We start from the raw sequence: 16,372 nt of genomic DNA, 5'->3' as shown, positions 1-16,372 counted from the left end.
AGAGAGAGAGAGAGAAGAAGCCTGCTCAAAGAGAGAGGATAGAGGATGCCACGAAGAGCAAGGAAGTGTCTGGAACGCAGTTTCACACTCTGAGACCCAAGGGCTGTTTTTACTTCTGTCCTTCATGCTCACATCTTGTCACACTAGAGGTCAGGTCTCCCAAGCGTTCCTGGAAAGCTGAGCTGATCCATATGGCAGGCAATATGTTGACAATATGGATTGGCCAAACGCTGGAGCAGATGGAGGCGGCAACCCGGCTTCCTGCCCAGAGAGGCCTTTCGCTTTCTCCTCGTCCTCCCCTGTCGGAGCCACACCAAAAGAGAGAGGGAGCAACTCTGTCAGGAAAACTGCCTGCCTAGGTTAAAGGCGCTGGTCCTTTCTGGGAAGGCCAGGGATAGGTTCAAAGTGAGAAGCGTCCGTCATAAAGCTCCTGCTCAAAACTGTTCACGGAAGATTCGAGGCAACTGAGCGGGCAGAGCAGAAACAGCCCTTAACATCAACAACACTGATTTGCATCCAACTAAGCCCTGTTCAAAGCAGAGCCACAGAACTGAATGGACCCAGCGTTAATCACGTCCTTCCATTTCAGTGGGCCTACATTGACTACAATTTATTTGGATACAACTATTTGGCTTCACACAGTACATGTTGAGTGTTCAAAGCGCAGTGCATAAGTCAGACCAGTAATCCTTATAATACTCCAGTGAAGTATTTAGGGAAAAGGAAAAGGGGGATATAGCTCAGGGGCAGAGCACTTGTTTTGCATACGAAGGGTCCCAGGTTCAATCCCTGGCATCTCCAGGTAATACTGGGATGAAGACTCCCTGCCAGAGCTCCCTGGAGAATCTGTTGGTAGATGTTGCTGTGGTGGATAGGCCAATGGTCTGACTGGGCATAAGGCAGCTTCCTCTGTCCCTGCAATAGACCAGGATCATCACCGCAAAGATGCAGTTCCCTCAACTGCAAAGACCACAGAGTGAGTGTGAGGACTGGTGACATGTGAACTCAAGTTTTCCTTGTTTCCAGTTTGCACACTCAGCTATCATGATGCCGTAGCGTAACCTGCCACCTCACCTCAGCTACAAATTCACTTTATGAGCTTGAGGGAACCCGCTGTGCTCTCCAAACAAATTCCATGCAAAACAATGGGCCCCAACACAGTCTGTCTCACTTTGGGGCCCTTTCCCTCCAACATCTCAATCGCTGCAGGATGAACAACGGTATGTTCTGCAACGTTGTCTAACACATATATGCAGTTGGTAGTTTGCTGCTACTCCTTGTCCACTGCCCCATGTGGCACCCATGATAGTTTCTTGGATTTTCAAATGGGTCCATGAACCCAAATAAATTGGCGACTCCTGGTCTAGTCAGCCGTGCTAGCTGGGACTTATAGGAGCTGCAGTGGTTAAAGATGACCTTTTCTTTTTGACAGTCATATTTATTATTTTGTTTTATTGATTTGAAAGAGTTTATAAACTGCTCAATATTTTAAATGGAAAAGCAAACAATATCATTAAAAGAAAAATGCAACCTAAAACGATAAAAGCAGGAATTCAAGGGATTCAAACTTGTAAAACATAATCTGATCTTATGTGTCAGGGAAAGTCGCATGACCCTGTCCTATAACTCTGTTCCAAGTAAGACACTCCCTTTGTTCCAAACAAATCGTGGAAGATCTGTGGTTTAAAACAGAAGCCATGGATCATGCCCACTTGTTCCTGAACTCTTTGCAAGTTTCAGAGAGGAAGGTTGTTGAAATGCCCCGCCAAAGGTGCAACTGAAAGTTTTACTACTCTATGGTAAGCATTTTTAAAGCAATCTCTTAGCTGAAGTATTCATCCATGTCAAGAACCAGCTCATTGTGTTGGCTCCTACATACCCTTCGAAAAGAAGTGTGGGACTGTAGTTCTGCAAGAAAAGAAGCAGAAGATTCTTCTGCACTCCTGCAAAACTACAGTCCCCAGATCCATGAGAGTTAATTGGCTTAAAAAACCAACAGGCGAAGTAGATATAATGCTAATTGTGTGGCATCCACTGAAAATGTCTACAGCCCATTTGTTAATTTATCTTGGAACAGTTATAGGCTACCTTTCCGAATAAAAAGAGAATGGTAACAAGAGAGCATCTAATGTAACAGAATAAAATAGCTCCCTCCCAAGACTCCCAAAGAACAATTCACAAAACAAATTATATGAATGTAACTCATAAAATCAGCAGTCAAAAAATTCACAGCTTGTCTAAAAGCTCCCCCCCCCCCAAAGCAGACACCTGCCTCCCGCCCTGCCCCAGTCCTACCTCCTTCTCCATGATGTTTAATATAACTTAAACCAGATCCTGGTGTGATGACCTCATATATTTTTTCCTGTGCCAGGAAAAACAATTCATGTGGTGGTGGTGGTGGTGAGATGAGAATGCTGTGATGTCAGGACACGTGCAAATTCTCCAGCATGCTGGGTGAAGAAGCTAGTTGCGAGGATGCTGATCTCAGCAGCAACATGTTTGACAAGTCTGGAGCCCTTGGTTAGCACCAGGGCTGGCCCTATCATTGGGCAGTGTGTCTCAGCTGGGTGGGAGTGACAAAAAGCAGCAACAGGTTGTTGAGAAGATAGCAATATCAAAAGCAACACAATGGCCAGAAACCATAACAATGTGAAAAACTTCATGGAATAATTCAAAACATCAAAACTAACAAACTGAAGTCTCTGAAAGTCTCTGAAAGTCCTTAAATGAATCATGGTGCCAGACTTTACCCGGCGGACAGCAAGCTGTGAAGCTTTGTATAAACAGCAGATATCCAATTCTGATGTCCAACTCTGAACTCTGCTGAACAGTGCTGAACAGTGCAGGTCATCATTTGAATATTTTATTTTCAGTTAATGAAGAAAGTATATATCTTTCTACTTACAAGTGTTGAACTAATTGGCTGATGAAGAATTCAACAAAACAGTAGTTGTTATCCGGAAACACTGTTCAGCAGAGTTGGACATCAGGACTTTCAGAGACTTCAGTTTGTTAGTTCTGATGCTTTGAATTATTCCATAAAGTTTTTCACATTGCTATTGTTTCTGGCCATTGTGTTGCTTTTGATATTGCTGACTCATTATTTTGAAACACAGGGGTTTGTTTGTTTACTCATTGTTGAGAAGACAGGGCAGTGTGTGCCACGTGGTCTGCACTCTGCCGTGCTAAGCCAGCCTGCTGACCTCAGGTGCCAGGGAAGGACTGTCCCACCACAAAAACAAAAGAAATTCAGTTGCCAATCTGGACAGCTTCTGTACTGGGATGGGAAGAGGCACCATCTTGTCCTTTGCCTCAGACAGCAGATTGTCATGGGCTGGCCCTGGATAGCGCAGATGCAGTCACAGGCTTTGTCCGTCATCTGGAGCAACGCAAGCATTTCACTTTTCGAGACAGGCGGCAGGGCACTATCAACTTATCTGTAGGATTTCTTACCTGCCCTTCATTGTAACATTCCGGTGTGGGTTACGATGACATAGCAATGCAATATTAAAATGAGCTTAAACAATTTGCATCAGAAGACTAGGGTGGGTCTTAGAAATACATCTCAGCCGCAAAAGGCCAGGGGGCAAAGAGCTACACTATGAAGGCGCCAGATGCACCTCTGTGGGGAGGGAATTCCACAGCTTCCAAGAGGGAATTAAACAGCAATGTACACAGTGTAGAACATTTTGAGCATTGCAAGATGTATCAGCCTTGGGCAACATCAGAACTTCCCTTGAGCAAGTTTTGTTTATACATGGGGCTCTAACGGAAGGAAGAAAGCAGGCAGTGCTAAGGATGAACTAGTTTGAATTAATGAAGTTCATCGACTTAGTTCAAAAATGTCCTCAACTACACTCAAAGTAGTTTCTATAATTGCTAGGTAGATAGAACACGAATTAAATCAGGAGTGGTTCTTTTGGGGGTGGGGGTGGGCTTTGAACAATTTCTAGTTCATCTGCAAGTTCATTCTCTTACCGGTGTTTTTTACGCCTCAGACTCTTTGGGCCTTTAAGTGTAAAGATCACAGTTTTGGTGGAAAAATGATTAAACAATTCACATCCACTGTATGTGGGTTGAGGTTATTTTTGGACGTTTTATTCGTCTTCTCTTATATATCTCAGCACAGCAGCTTGTAGCTTTCTGAATGTTGGAAGAAATTGCCGAAGATTACTTAGACAAGCATGAATTGAACTGTGAACTGCACACGAACCAAACTAGTTCCTTTGGCACATATTGAAGTAGAAATAGCTCCTTTTAAAAATGAACGTCCCAAGCTGTGGATGCAGAAATACCTCAGCAGAGGCTTAAGAGCAACCATGCAAGTAGCCTGAGCCACAAGATCTGACTGTAAGAAAAAAAACAAATTAGTACCTTGTATCCTGTGTTCCCTGGGCTTGAAATCCATTCCAAATCAACAAGTTGAGGAGGGGTGTCAGGATCAGTAACCCCTCCCAGGGTGCTTCAGGAAACAGATAAGAGTCTGATAGGTTCCCTATACTTGGTGGTGTCTCTTTGCCCTAAGGAAAGAGAGGGAAATTATTTTAAAGTAGTAATGAATTTACAGCCCCTTTTTGAGAGCAACCGCCACACAACTGCTAACAAGTGTTTTTAAAAATTACAGTTCCAATATATGAACTTTTCTGATGCGGCAGAGAGCTGCTTAATTTATCAGGTTTTATTTTACTTGTATAGGTAAAGGTAAAGAGACCCCTGACCATTTGGCCCAGTCGTGACTGACTCTGGGGTTGCGGCGCTCATCTCGCTTTATTGGCCGAGGGAGCCGGCGTACAGCTTCCGGGTCATGTGGCCAGCATGACTAAGCCGCTTCTGGCGAGCCAGAGCAGCGCACAGAAACGCCGTTTACCTTCCCGCCGGAGCGGTACCTATTTATCTACTTGCACTTTGACGTGCTTTCGAACTGCTAGGTTGGCAGGAGCTGGGACCAAACAACGGGAGCTCACCCCATCGTGGGGATTCGAACCGCCGACCTTCTGATCAGCAAGTCCTAGGCTCTGTGGTTTAACCCACAGTGCCACCCGCGTCCCGTATTTTACTTGTATACACAGCTAAAAAAAACCTGTGAAAATGCCAAGCTTTTCTAATATGCTGACGACCCATATCTTCACCTGGCCTTTTGATACTTTGATAGACAGATAGGTAGATTAGAGCTGTATTTTGGTGCAAATGGTGGCTTTTGGTGCAAATGTAACATGTAAGAGAGATGTGCAGCAGGACACTTCCCATGTACTATATTTATTATTTATTTCTTAAAGTGCAGAATTCCGTGGTTATAGGGTTGTACCCAATGCCAGCCCTACTCAGAGTAAATCCACTGACACCGATGGACATGACTAAGTAAAATTAATTTCAGTGGGCAGGACTAAGTAGTTCTGCTGCTCCCATGGGAGAGTTTCAACGTTGTAATCAACTTTTCAGGTAACCAAATATATGCAAAGGTCTTTGAGCTTGCTCAAATTCATGTGTTAACCATTTTTAATGTCTTGGGGGATTTATTTCCCTCCTTTAAAATTTAAATATGGTAAGGGAAGCACGTGCTGTTTGGTTTTCTGATTATTAGTTGCCAAATATTCTCATATATATCAGGGTGGTAGGCAACATAAAATCATCAGTAACATTTCATCAACAAACACAAATAACTCTTGCTGGACTCTAGATCCCATCAGCCTCAGCCAGCATGTCCAGTGCTTTGAAATGATGGGAGTTGTAGTCAACCAATGCCCAGGAGGCTGCAGGTTCATGGACTGGACTTTTTCAGGTGAGCATCTAACAGCAGGGAGAAAAATAATAGCTTTTCCTGGTGCTGCTGGGGACACCCTCATTGCACTCAAACCCTGGTGGAAACTCACTGCTTCCAATGAATTTCTCCCTAATTCCACCCACTCCTCATATTCATAAGCTCCCAAACCCAATGACCCTGCTTGGTGATTATTATTTTTGGAGGGTGGGGAGGGAATATTATTAACAATTAATTATTATTGCAGTTGGAAAGCAACGTCAAAAGCCAAATTCAACCCTAAAACAGGGAGAGGTGGAAACGTTCAAGAGAAAACACAAGTGTTTCCCGAACACCAACATGTGATTTTGTGATTTTCTTTTTTCTTCCGGGAGGAGAAAAGAAAGGGAAAGAGGAGGAGGAGGTAGTGGAGGAGGAAGAAAAAAGACACATGCAACCCGGGTTGTCAAGATTAATTTGCAATAGGTGTCAGGCCAAAGAAAACGCTGCCCGAAGAAGCCTAACCTCTGCAACCAGCAACCTCCTTTGTGTCAATTTAAGCAAATATTGTGGCGTTTCCATGGCAATCCCTGTTTTGAATATCTACAACACACACTTTTTCTTTCTTTTTTTTCTTTTTTACAAAAAGGGCTTTTCCTGTTTGTGCTGCAGCTATAAAACCCGTAAATATTTTCTGCCTTACCGCACGTATCCCTCTAGCGATCTTTTTTGAAGAAGAAAAAAGGGAAAGGAGTCGTTTTCTGCCTCCCACTAGTGTGTAGAACTCAGAGGTACCCTGTTTGGGATCTTCTCAAGGAACAAAACTACAACATGTTTGGGTTCTTTGGCCCACCTGACCCCAGAGAAACCTACAACAGTCCTAACCGTTCCATTGAGGAGGTCAGAACTGGAAATGCTTTCATTCGTCAGCCCAAAACATACAGCTAACCCTAATCCTAATTAGGAAGGGGGGGACCCCATCAGATCACATTAACAATACAATAAACATCCTTCTTAATTTACACATTCAGATCGCTAAAGATGTCGTCCAAATGTATAAATAGGTGTCCAAACAACTTTGGCATTTATAGAAAATACATTCAAACATACCAAGGACATTAAGGTCTTCAGGCCATTGCAGAATACATGGCCTGTATTTGTTCTTCTGGGCTTGAAGTATAAGTCTCTTAGTAACAATAATCCCCATACTACAGGAGTGTAATTTAAAAGTACATGAACCTACACAAACTCCAAGGATTTCATCAAGACAAGACTTATATGGACAACTTCAGACCAAAAAAGAAATATTACTGGACAAGCCCAAATCATATGCCTCAATGAGGCATTCCCAGGCTTACACCTGCAGCATCTGAGTTAGTTCCTTCTTGTAGACATGGAATTCAGTATATCCAAAATATAAATTTATGCTGAATCAATCTCAATTATAGATTGAAATAAAATTCCACAAAGATACTAAAGTAACTTTCCATTATTTAGGCTGTATGATATATTCTAACTCCTCATTCCATTTCCCCCTAAGCTGTTGAACTTTTGCTTTACAAGCATCCAACAAACATTTGTAAATGATAGTTGTGGGTTTGGTTTTCTGTAAAGGTCCAAATATTACTTCTGGCTATTTTGGGGGTGCTGAAACACTTAAAGCAGAGAGACCATAAATAGACACAGACAGGTTTTGAAATGGAAAATACTGCCGTTCGGCACTCGTTGGTAAATGATACCTAATCCTCAATATTAGGAAAGTGTAAAAATTCTCCATCTATTCCTATCAGCTGATCTAATGTATAAAGGCACCGTGTGGATGTAGAAGGCTGGCCTATTCTGATGTTCATTGGCTCTCCAGGAAATCAATCAAGGTCTTTGCTATCACCCAATACTTCATCTTTTTTTGTTTTATACTGGAGATGCCAAGAATGGAACCTGAGACCTTCCTAATGGGACACAGGAAGCTGCCTTATAGAGAAAGATCAAGGATCATTATTGCAGTGTTTCCCAACCTTGGGCCTCCAGCTGTTTTTGGACTACAACTCCCATCATCCCTAGCTAGCAAGACCAGTGGTCAGGGATGATGGGAATTGTAGTTCAAAAACAGCTGGAGGCCCAAGGTTGGGAAACACTGCATTATTGCACTACATGGACCAATAGGTCTAATTCAGAAAAGGGACCTTCCCAGGTTCCTATGAGATGTTGAGGTCCTACACAACTAACCCTAGGCTTCCACCAGCAGCAAGGCAGTGGTTAAAAAAAAAGTAAACTGAATTTCCTGACTGTAATGGGCTGGCGCCAGGCTCCAAACATTAGCCTAATGTGTTAACTTGGGGGAAGTCAGTTTCCTTTGGGATTTTAACATTCTCTGGAAATGTCATATCATCCAACGGGACTGTTTGTCCAGGAGACACAGTATTTGAGAGCTCAGAATGAACCAAGGGCAGTCAACGGACTTCACCTTCCAGGAATGCACATGTGCGTGCATAGAGAGGGAGACACACAGAGATCACACACTTTTACCCCAGATTTATTAATCTGGAAAAAAGGAGTATTCTTTTGCAAACACTATTCTATCAAGGCCAACTAAATTGCATTGACAATTTTCAATGTAAGACAAGGCGCAGAATCGCTTTCATGGAACGTTTGGGCCAAATCCACACATGCAGGAAGTATGACCCACATAATCCTGACCATCTTTACAATGCTATTTCCTCCTTTTCTCTTTCTCCACCATCTGATCTGCAGTTTCATGCAGATGGGACAGAATACCTGCAGGGAGCTGCTCACACAAATAAAACTGCCCACCCCTTGCTGCTAGTATGCCGCCTGATTTACATGTGTGACTGGAACCTTATAATGGGCAAATCCTGCAAATCATTCGCAGTAGATGCAGTACTTAAAAGAAAGGACAAAGGGCTGTCTGATCACCTTTGTTAGATTAGTCAAGCAATAGGGAAGGGGAAATAATGTCACAAACTCTAAGAATGAGTTTACTTTCGGTTGGCTCTGTCTTTCTCAAGACAATGGAGAGAAGGAAACTTGGTGAAGGAGTAGGATTTACTACACCCCCTGTGCTGTCCTGGGTGAAACTGACTCTCTTCTAGGAAGATAAACAGACCTACCCAAAGCAGAATTAAAGAAATAAACTTGGGGTGGGGATAATGAAAAGAAAGCCAATCCTGTCAGCTGAGCAGAGCCAGAGCTGTTGTTCAGTTATTTGTTAGGTTGGCATGAAATCACCTTGGTAATATTCAGAAGGGAGATCGGCAGGAGAACTTGTAATAACTCACACAACCCCCGAATCTAAACAAGACATCAAACAAGGACAATGCCTGCTGTTATCTATTGAATTTTCTTCACGGGGTGGAGGGGAGGGGCAGGGAGAAAAGCTTTTCAGGAGGGTGTGTGTATGATTTTTAAATTATTATTATTATCATTATTACATTATCAATTTGATAATCTGGCCCCAAACTGTGGAAATGTTTGTTTGTTTTGAAAAGGCCAATACAGTATTCACCTCAGGGGCGTTGTTAGGGGTGGCCGAAGAGGCCTCAATCCTGGGTCTTTTGTGCAAGGCCCCAACATTATTGCCCCCCCATCACCAGTCCTACTCAGAGTAGACCAGCTGACGTTAATGGCCATGACCAACTGAGGTCCATTAATTTAAATGGGCCTACTCAGATTCAACCTGTACATATTTTTTACTTGACTTACTGCAAAGCACCACCTTTTCCCCTCTTTTCTGCTCAGAGGAGAATTAAGCCCTGAGAACAAGAACCAACGCTGGTCTTTCCTCCCGTTGAAATCTTTGCCTATACCTTAGCATATGCTGATTTGTGCTTATTTGTGCCGTGGGACCTGCGCCCAAAACTTTTATGCTCCTAGCAACACCCTTGATACACAACTCAATCACTCTCTTTAAAAAAATAAAATGTAATGTAAAGATTTAAGAATGTGGTTGCTTGGTGGGCCTGGCTACCAACACAACATGTGCGCGGACAATTATGGCTTTTGTAAATAAATAAATAAGACCAGACAAATGCACTGTGTGAGGAGAGGTTCGTCAATGGCTGTTAGCCATGAAAGCTACCTCAGCAAAGAAAAAAAGTCTATTACCATTGCACTTTGCTTGTAAAGTGTCAGGAAGCGCCAGGACAAGAACAGGAAGTCTCAACTCTAGGCGATACTGCCCCAAGTGGCGAGCAACTGAAACTGTGGTTTAGGGGGCATAAAGTGTTCTTGGGCTCTGGACTAACCCTGCCCATCTAGGGTAGCCATTGGCTTCTCCTGGGACTGCAAAAGGAGTGGGCTAGGGCAGTGAGTGGGCAAAAAAACAGCCTTGAAGGCTCTGAGGTGTTATGGTTTGTTCAGTGACAATGAATCCTGGTTTAGCCTCCTAAACATGGCCTCTGCCCTTCCAGGCTACAACCCTTTCCCCCCAACATTCCCAGTTCCAGTTGTTTTTCCACCCTGGTGGGAAGCTTCTCAGAGGCTTGGAGCTGATAGACCAGCCTTCCCCAACCTGATGTCCTCTAGATGTTGAGATTCCAGCTCCCATCAAACCTGATGGATGGCCTTGCTGGCTGTGGAGCTGATAGGAGTTGAGAGCCTAAGAACATGTGAAGGGAACCACACTGGGAGAAAACCTGAGACAGGTCCTTATCTGATCCAGCAGGGCACTTAGGAGACTCCAGCATACTGGTTAAGACAACCACTTAAATGGCTCTGAGAAGCTTACAGGCAAAATATGATGGAGAGAGCCATTTTATGGTTTAATTTGGGGTGGGGGTGGTTTGTCATCCTCTTGAGATGACAAAGGAATGATGGGAGTTGTAGTTCAGCAGCATCTGGAGACCCAAAGGTCCCCCACATCTGTCAACATTTGCTGTTCACCATGGTCTTCTAAACTTTTTTTAAAAAAAGAAGAGTCATTTCAGTTACAGCATGGCAGCCCATGACCATCTACACAGAGCGGAGCATTTGCAAAAACTATTCGCCACAATTAAAATGTTTTTTTAAAAAACAAAAACAAAATGCAACTGCAAAAAATGATGAAACAGGTGTCCACAAACTTTCCAAATAGCTACATGTTTTGAAGGTGTAAATGCTGGCACACCAGTTTGGCTCTGATGAAATAACGAACTATGGAAATACCTTACAGATAAGACGATAAAAAGGACAAGTTCATGGGAACCAATGCCTCTGTACTACTCCAAAACAAAGTACTGTCTTGTTTATTTGTTTGTTATTAACGTTCCCAATCTTGGATGCTTGGGACTAGAATTCCTGTCAGCTTCAGTCAGCATGGCCAATGGTTAAGGAAGATGTGAGTTGTAGTCTATAAGATCCAGAGGGCAACAGGTTGGGGAAGGCTTAGATAAGCATTTTTAAGCCACATAGCTTTCGGACAGAAAAGGAAAACTCCGATCCTTGTGGGATATTCTCCAGGAGAAGAAAAGGCTAAGGAGTCAATCTTACACAAATCTGGAGTGGAGTCCCTAAAACAGTTGGATGGCTGATAAAAAGTTAGGGTTCCAGGTGGAGAAATCGAAGTTAGAAACTGAATTGTTAGAACCAAAGACTAAGGTATTATCTAGAATGTATAACTTGCTGTTAAAATGGAATACACAAGACGAAATGGTCAAATCGGTTATGATAAAATGGGCACAGGACATTGGGCATAACATTATGTTTGAGGACTGGGAAAGGTTGTGGACCACTGGGCTGAACTTCACCGCATGTAATGCTCTGAAGGAAAATGTAATGAAAATGATATATAGATGGTACATGACCCCAGTTAAACTTGCCAAAATATACCATTCGTCTGATAATAAATGTTGGAAATGTAAAGAAAACGAAGGAACATTCTTTCACCTCTGGTGGACATGCCCTAAGGTGAAGGTCTTCTGGGAAATGATATATAATGAGCTGAAAAAGGTATTTAAGTATACCTTCACTAAGAAACCAGAGGCCTTCCTTCTGGGTATTGTCGGCCAGAAGGTGTTAAAGAAGGACCGAACATTCTTTATGTATGCAACAACGGCAGCAAGGATACTCATCGCAAAAAACTGGAAAACTCAAGATCTACCCACACTGGAAGAGTGGCAGATGCAACTGATGGACTATATGCAACTGGCCGAGATGACAGGCAGAATCCGTAACCTGGGAGAAGAGAAGATGGAGGAAGACTGGGAGAAATTCAAGAAGTATCTACAAAAACATTGTAATTTGGTTGAATGCTAAGAAGGATGCTAGATTATAAAAAACTGGCCACCACTAAATTAGATTTGAAATTTGATGATAAGTGAGACTAAAGAAAATACAAAATTTTTTGGAAGAAGTGCTAGATTATATTTGAATGAGTGGACATGAGATTGTAAACAAGTTGATAATTTGTGTGGAAAAAACTTTTAACGATGTAAATGGGAGCGGGAGACGTGAGGAAGTCCAAAGAAGTGATGAAATTATGTCTGTGATAGAAGTAAGACTGTTTATTATTTGTGCATTTATATTTAAAAACTTTAATAAATATTTATTAAAAAAAAAAAAAATAAAACAGTTGGATGGCACCTTGTATTCTTCTTTCCAGCAACTCCTGCAGCCTAGCTGGTGCCAAACATACTGCTCTGCTTTCCTTTGGACCACATCTTGGACCACAATATCTTGTCATCTGGGCAGCCCTGGACCTCCATACACACTGCCCAGGCTTGCACCCTAGGAAGGTCACTTTGGTGCTCCAAATGCAGCAGTCTAACTTCACCCCCAGAGGCATACTCCATTGTCACTCGAGACAAAAGGCAGTGCCAACAACAAGGCGCATTCAGGACTATCCCTGCATCAAAACTTCCAGACAAAATTCTTCCTACAGCACAGATTATTTTCTTTCTACCATTTTAAAAGCAGACATGTACACTCACATAAACAAACACTGTGATAATGGGATGCTGGCCTAGGGGGACCTTTTGACCTGATCCAGCAGGGCTCTTCTTATGTTCTTCTGCATACCACAGTTTAAAAATGATATTGACGACTTAGGATACATGCACAGGAGGATACATGTGTTCTGGGGGGACGCAGGGGTACACATACCCCTAAACATTTTGTGAATCTAAGTTCGGCCTCATTGAGGGGCAATATTTCAATATGAGTAGGAAAATGAGAGTACCCCTAAACATTTTTTTTAGGAATAAAGCACTGCTGGAGATGATAAGGAAAGATTGATGGAGGTGAGTGTGTTTAGCTTAGAGAAGAGATAACTGAGAGGCAACAAGAGTGCCATCTTCAAATCTTTGAATGTTGTCACATAGATGATGGAACAATGTGTTCAAATTATAAGACAGCAGGTTTGCAAGAATGTCCTGGAAGCTCCAGATGCTTTGGCAATAATATGGGTTGCCTCAGAAGGTGATGGGCTCTCTCTGTTAAGAGATTATTAAGTAGAGGCTACACGGCAACCACGTTACCAGGTCAGTTTCAAGGTTCTTGTAGTTATTTACATGGTTTTTAACAACCTGAATCCAAGATGTCTTAAGGATCTCCTTATCCCTCGTATCCCGGCTCTGTCGCTGAGATATTCAGAGGAGTCGTTATTGGTGGTCCCCTATGGCTCAGACGCATGGCTCGTATCCATCAAAAGACTTTCCTTCAGTGTACTGGGCCAAAACCTGTGGAACTCCCTCCTAACTGAGATTAAACAGGCACCTTACTTGCTGAACTTCAAGTGCATGGCAAAATATTATCTCATTTCAGCAGGCATTTTAAGGCAGAGTTCAGATTCTATGATGACCTTTTATTTTTATAATTATCTGTATGGTAGGGTTGCCATATTTCAAAAAGTAAAGGAAGACCCCCAAAGTTGCTGAGTTTTTTTTTACAAAACGAGATTTTTCAATTGATTTGCGTCACCTTTTGGAAATTCCCCCCAGACATCAATTCTGCATTTGAAATCCTGGTAATGTCCGGGGAAATCTAGACTTATGGCAGCCCTACTGTATAGTACATTTTCATATACACCGCTTAGACATGCTAATGAATGAGCGGTATAGAAGAAGAAGAGGAGTCTGGATTTGATATCCCACTTTATCACTACCTGAAGGAGTCTCAAAGCGGCTAACATTCTCCTTTCCCTTCCCCTCCCACAACAAACACTGTGTGAGGTGAGTGGGGCTGAGAGACTTCAAAGAAGTGCGACTAGCCCAAGGTCACCCAGTAGCTGCATGTGGAGGAGCGGAGATGCGAACCCGGTTCACCAGATTACGAGTCTACTGCTCTTAACCACTACACCACACTGACATTGTAAATGCCTTAAAATGATGAATAAATAAATAAATAACATGTTAGAGAAGAAGGCTTATTGGCACTGGAAAAGGTGGAGTATCAGATCTCTGAGGCCCCTTCCAGTGCTAGGATTCTATGCCATCCACGTCTCACAAATGACTAGTACAGTTCTTTGTGGGCAAATTAGCTTTGGTGGCCAGCAGCTTTCACGGAATGAAAAACACTGGCCGTCACACGGGTTACTGTTATTATATTTATATTGTGCACATACTGTTCTGTCTTTATCCTCACAAGAACCCTGCAAAGAGGGTTATGCTGAGAGACAGTGCCTAAGTAAGTGCTGTGGCTCAAAAGGAATTTGAACTTGGGTCTTCCTGGCCTAAGATCAGCCCTGTAGCCACTACAGTGCTGGCTGTTTGACAGAGAGACTATCTAGTGTCTTCATTGATTAATGTGTACAATTCTACGATCTCTCACAAAACAGCATAGGTCAGAAAGGCTCTCCAAAAAGATGAATGGGACTCAAGAAAGGAAGGCAGGCTAATGTGATCTCACCACAATCATTCCGCAGCTTAAATTCCCTGTTGGCTGTTTTGCTTTCTAACCCCACCTAGAAAAAAACAGCAAGAATCCTTCAAATAAGACCATGGTGGAATTCAAGAGGAAACTCTTAATCCCAGAGGAGAATGGTGCTTACCTCCCAAAGTGAGTGGTGCTGGGGCAAACAGATAGAAAAGGAGCTGACTAACACCAAATCAGATCAGTCACCCATCCAGCTCAGTCTTGGAAAGGCAACCAAATGAAAACTTAATTTTCTGCAGATATGTTTACCACCCTGGCTAGGGCAGATGGAGGAGATATTAAGACCTTCCTTGTCATCAGCGTCTACCAAGCTAGCACTTAAATACAAGACTGATCTAAGCCTGGCATTGTCCACTCTGACTTACTGTGGCTCTGTTCTCTTATCACCAGGGGAGCCAACTTGAATAAAATGTTGGGGGGGGTGTCACCCTGCATAACTGATCACACAATGCTGTGCACACACACCATTTGAATGGCAATGCCCATCTACCTTGGGGGGCCCTGGCCCCCTCAAATATTTCATTGGGGGGCTAGAAGTTGGCTCCTATGCTTATCACTGGGCTATGGTCCTTTCCTCATCAGTTCCCCAGAAACCCAGATGTGTTGAGGCCCAAAGCAGACTAGGAAAACAAAGTTGCTTTCCTTTTCTTAACCAACAGCTACTTTCTGGCAGAGAAACCAGGATCTGCAGCTCTGACCTTGGCAAGCCCCAGTGAAAATGAAGACCCGGAGAAGAAGCTCCAACATAGGTGGGAGGAACAGCCCCCCCAAAAGCAATCCTACCTGATGAGCTTGCTGCTCTTCTTGTTCCCTTGGGAGTTAGCTGGCAGCTCCAGGGAAGTCTTTAAAGCTATTTCCTGCCCTAAGACCTATCTCCTACTGTCATCACAACTCTTATCTGGGAGAAGAAAGCATGCATTCAAGAGAGATTGTTGTTGGCATGCTATCACGTTGGAGGGGAGCAAGCGATCCACACCAACCAGACAAAGAGAGAAAGAGCCAGACTAAGAGAGTGGAAGAACTTTGCTTTCTTGATTCCACCACCCGCACCCCAAAAAGGAATATTCTGCGCCACAGCAGGCTTGCAATCCTCCTCTTTATCTCCCAATAAAGATCAAGCTGCAGCAAGATGCCTATCTCTTCTCTCCTTTCTCAAACCAAGCTTTGTGACCCATTTTTCCAAAGCTGGGTACGATGCAATACGGGCCCTGGAGTCCTGGAGCTTTCCCAAAAAGCCAGGAGATTTTGCAATGATTACAGCAACGAAAAAGGGAGAAATAGAAAAGTAATAAGTGATCAAAGGGGAGGGTGGTGAAGCTGGAGCCCGTTGGGCAACTCTGCCGAAATCCTTCCTACACGTCTGGAAACAAGCAGCACTCCTGGTTCTACTTAGGAATGTAGAAAGCTACCTTGAACTGAATTAGGCCATCGGGTCTTCCCAGATCAGTTTTGTCTACTCTGATTAACAGACAGCTGCTTCCCAGATTTTCAAATACGAGTCTATTCACCAGCCCAACCTGGGAAAGCTGGAGATTGAACCTGAGACCTGCTGTATGCAAAGTGGGTGTCCTACCCTTCCTCTAAAAGCAAATAAAGATTCTGCTCTTTGTGATTCTGGGTAAAGGGCTGGCACAGCAAGCTACTGAATACCAAGCCAGGAAAATTGGTCTACTTTTTCATGTAGGGATGGAAGAAGCCCAAGAGTGGCAGTGGACAGGATCAAGGATGTGGTGAAGGGGAAGTATGTAGAGCTATCCTCTCTTCATAGAA

The 16,372-nt window shown here is 43.2% G+C and overlaps 1 protein-coding gene across 4 annotated transcripts in view; it reads right to left on the bottom strand.

The window, feature by feature from the left end:
- CASZ1 (castor zinc finger 1) overlaps positions 1-16,372 on the bottom strand; it is a gene marked incomplete at its 3' end in the record, with an annotated part of 444,050 nt that overhangs the window by 242,809 nt on the left and 184,869 nt on the right. For all 4 annotated transcript variants that reach the window (XM_081870667.1, XM_081870666.1, XM_081870665.1 and 1 more), the window contains one exon: positions 4,375-4,520. The remainder of the gene's footprint in view (positions 1-4,374; positions 4,521-16,372) is intronic.

This window comes from Podarcis erhardii, assembly GCF_964252035.2.
Source record: "Podarcis erhardii genome assembly, chromosome: 7".
Classification (NCBI taxonomy): domain Eukaryota; kingdom Metazoa; phylum Chordata; class Lepidosauria; order Squamata; family Lacertidae; genus Podarcis; species Podarcis erhardii.
Note: the sequence above shows the minus strand (reverse complement) of the source record. Positions and strands in the feature narration are given on the sequence as shown.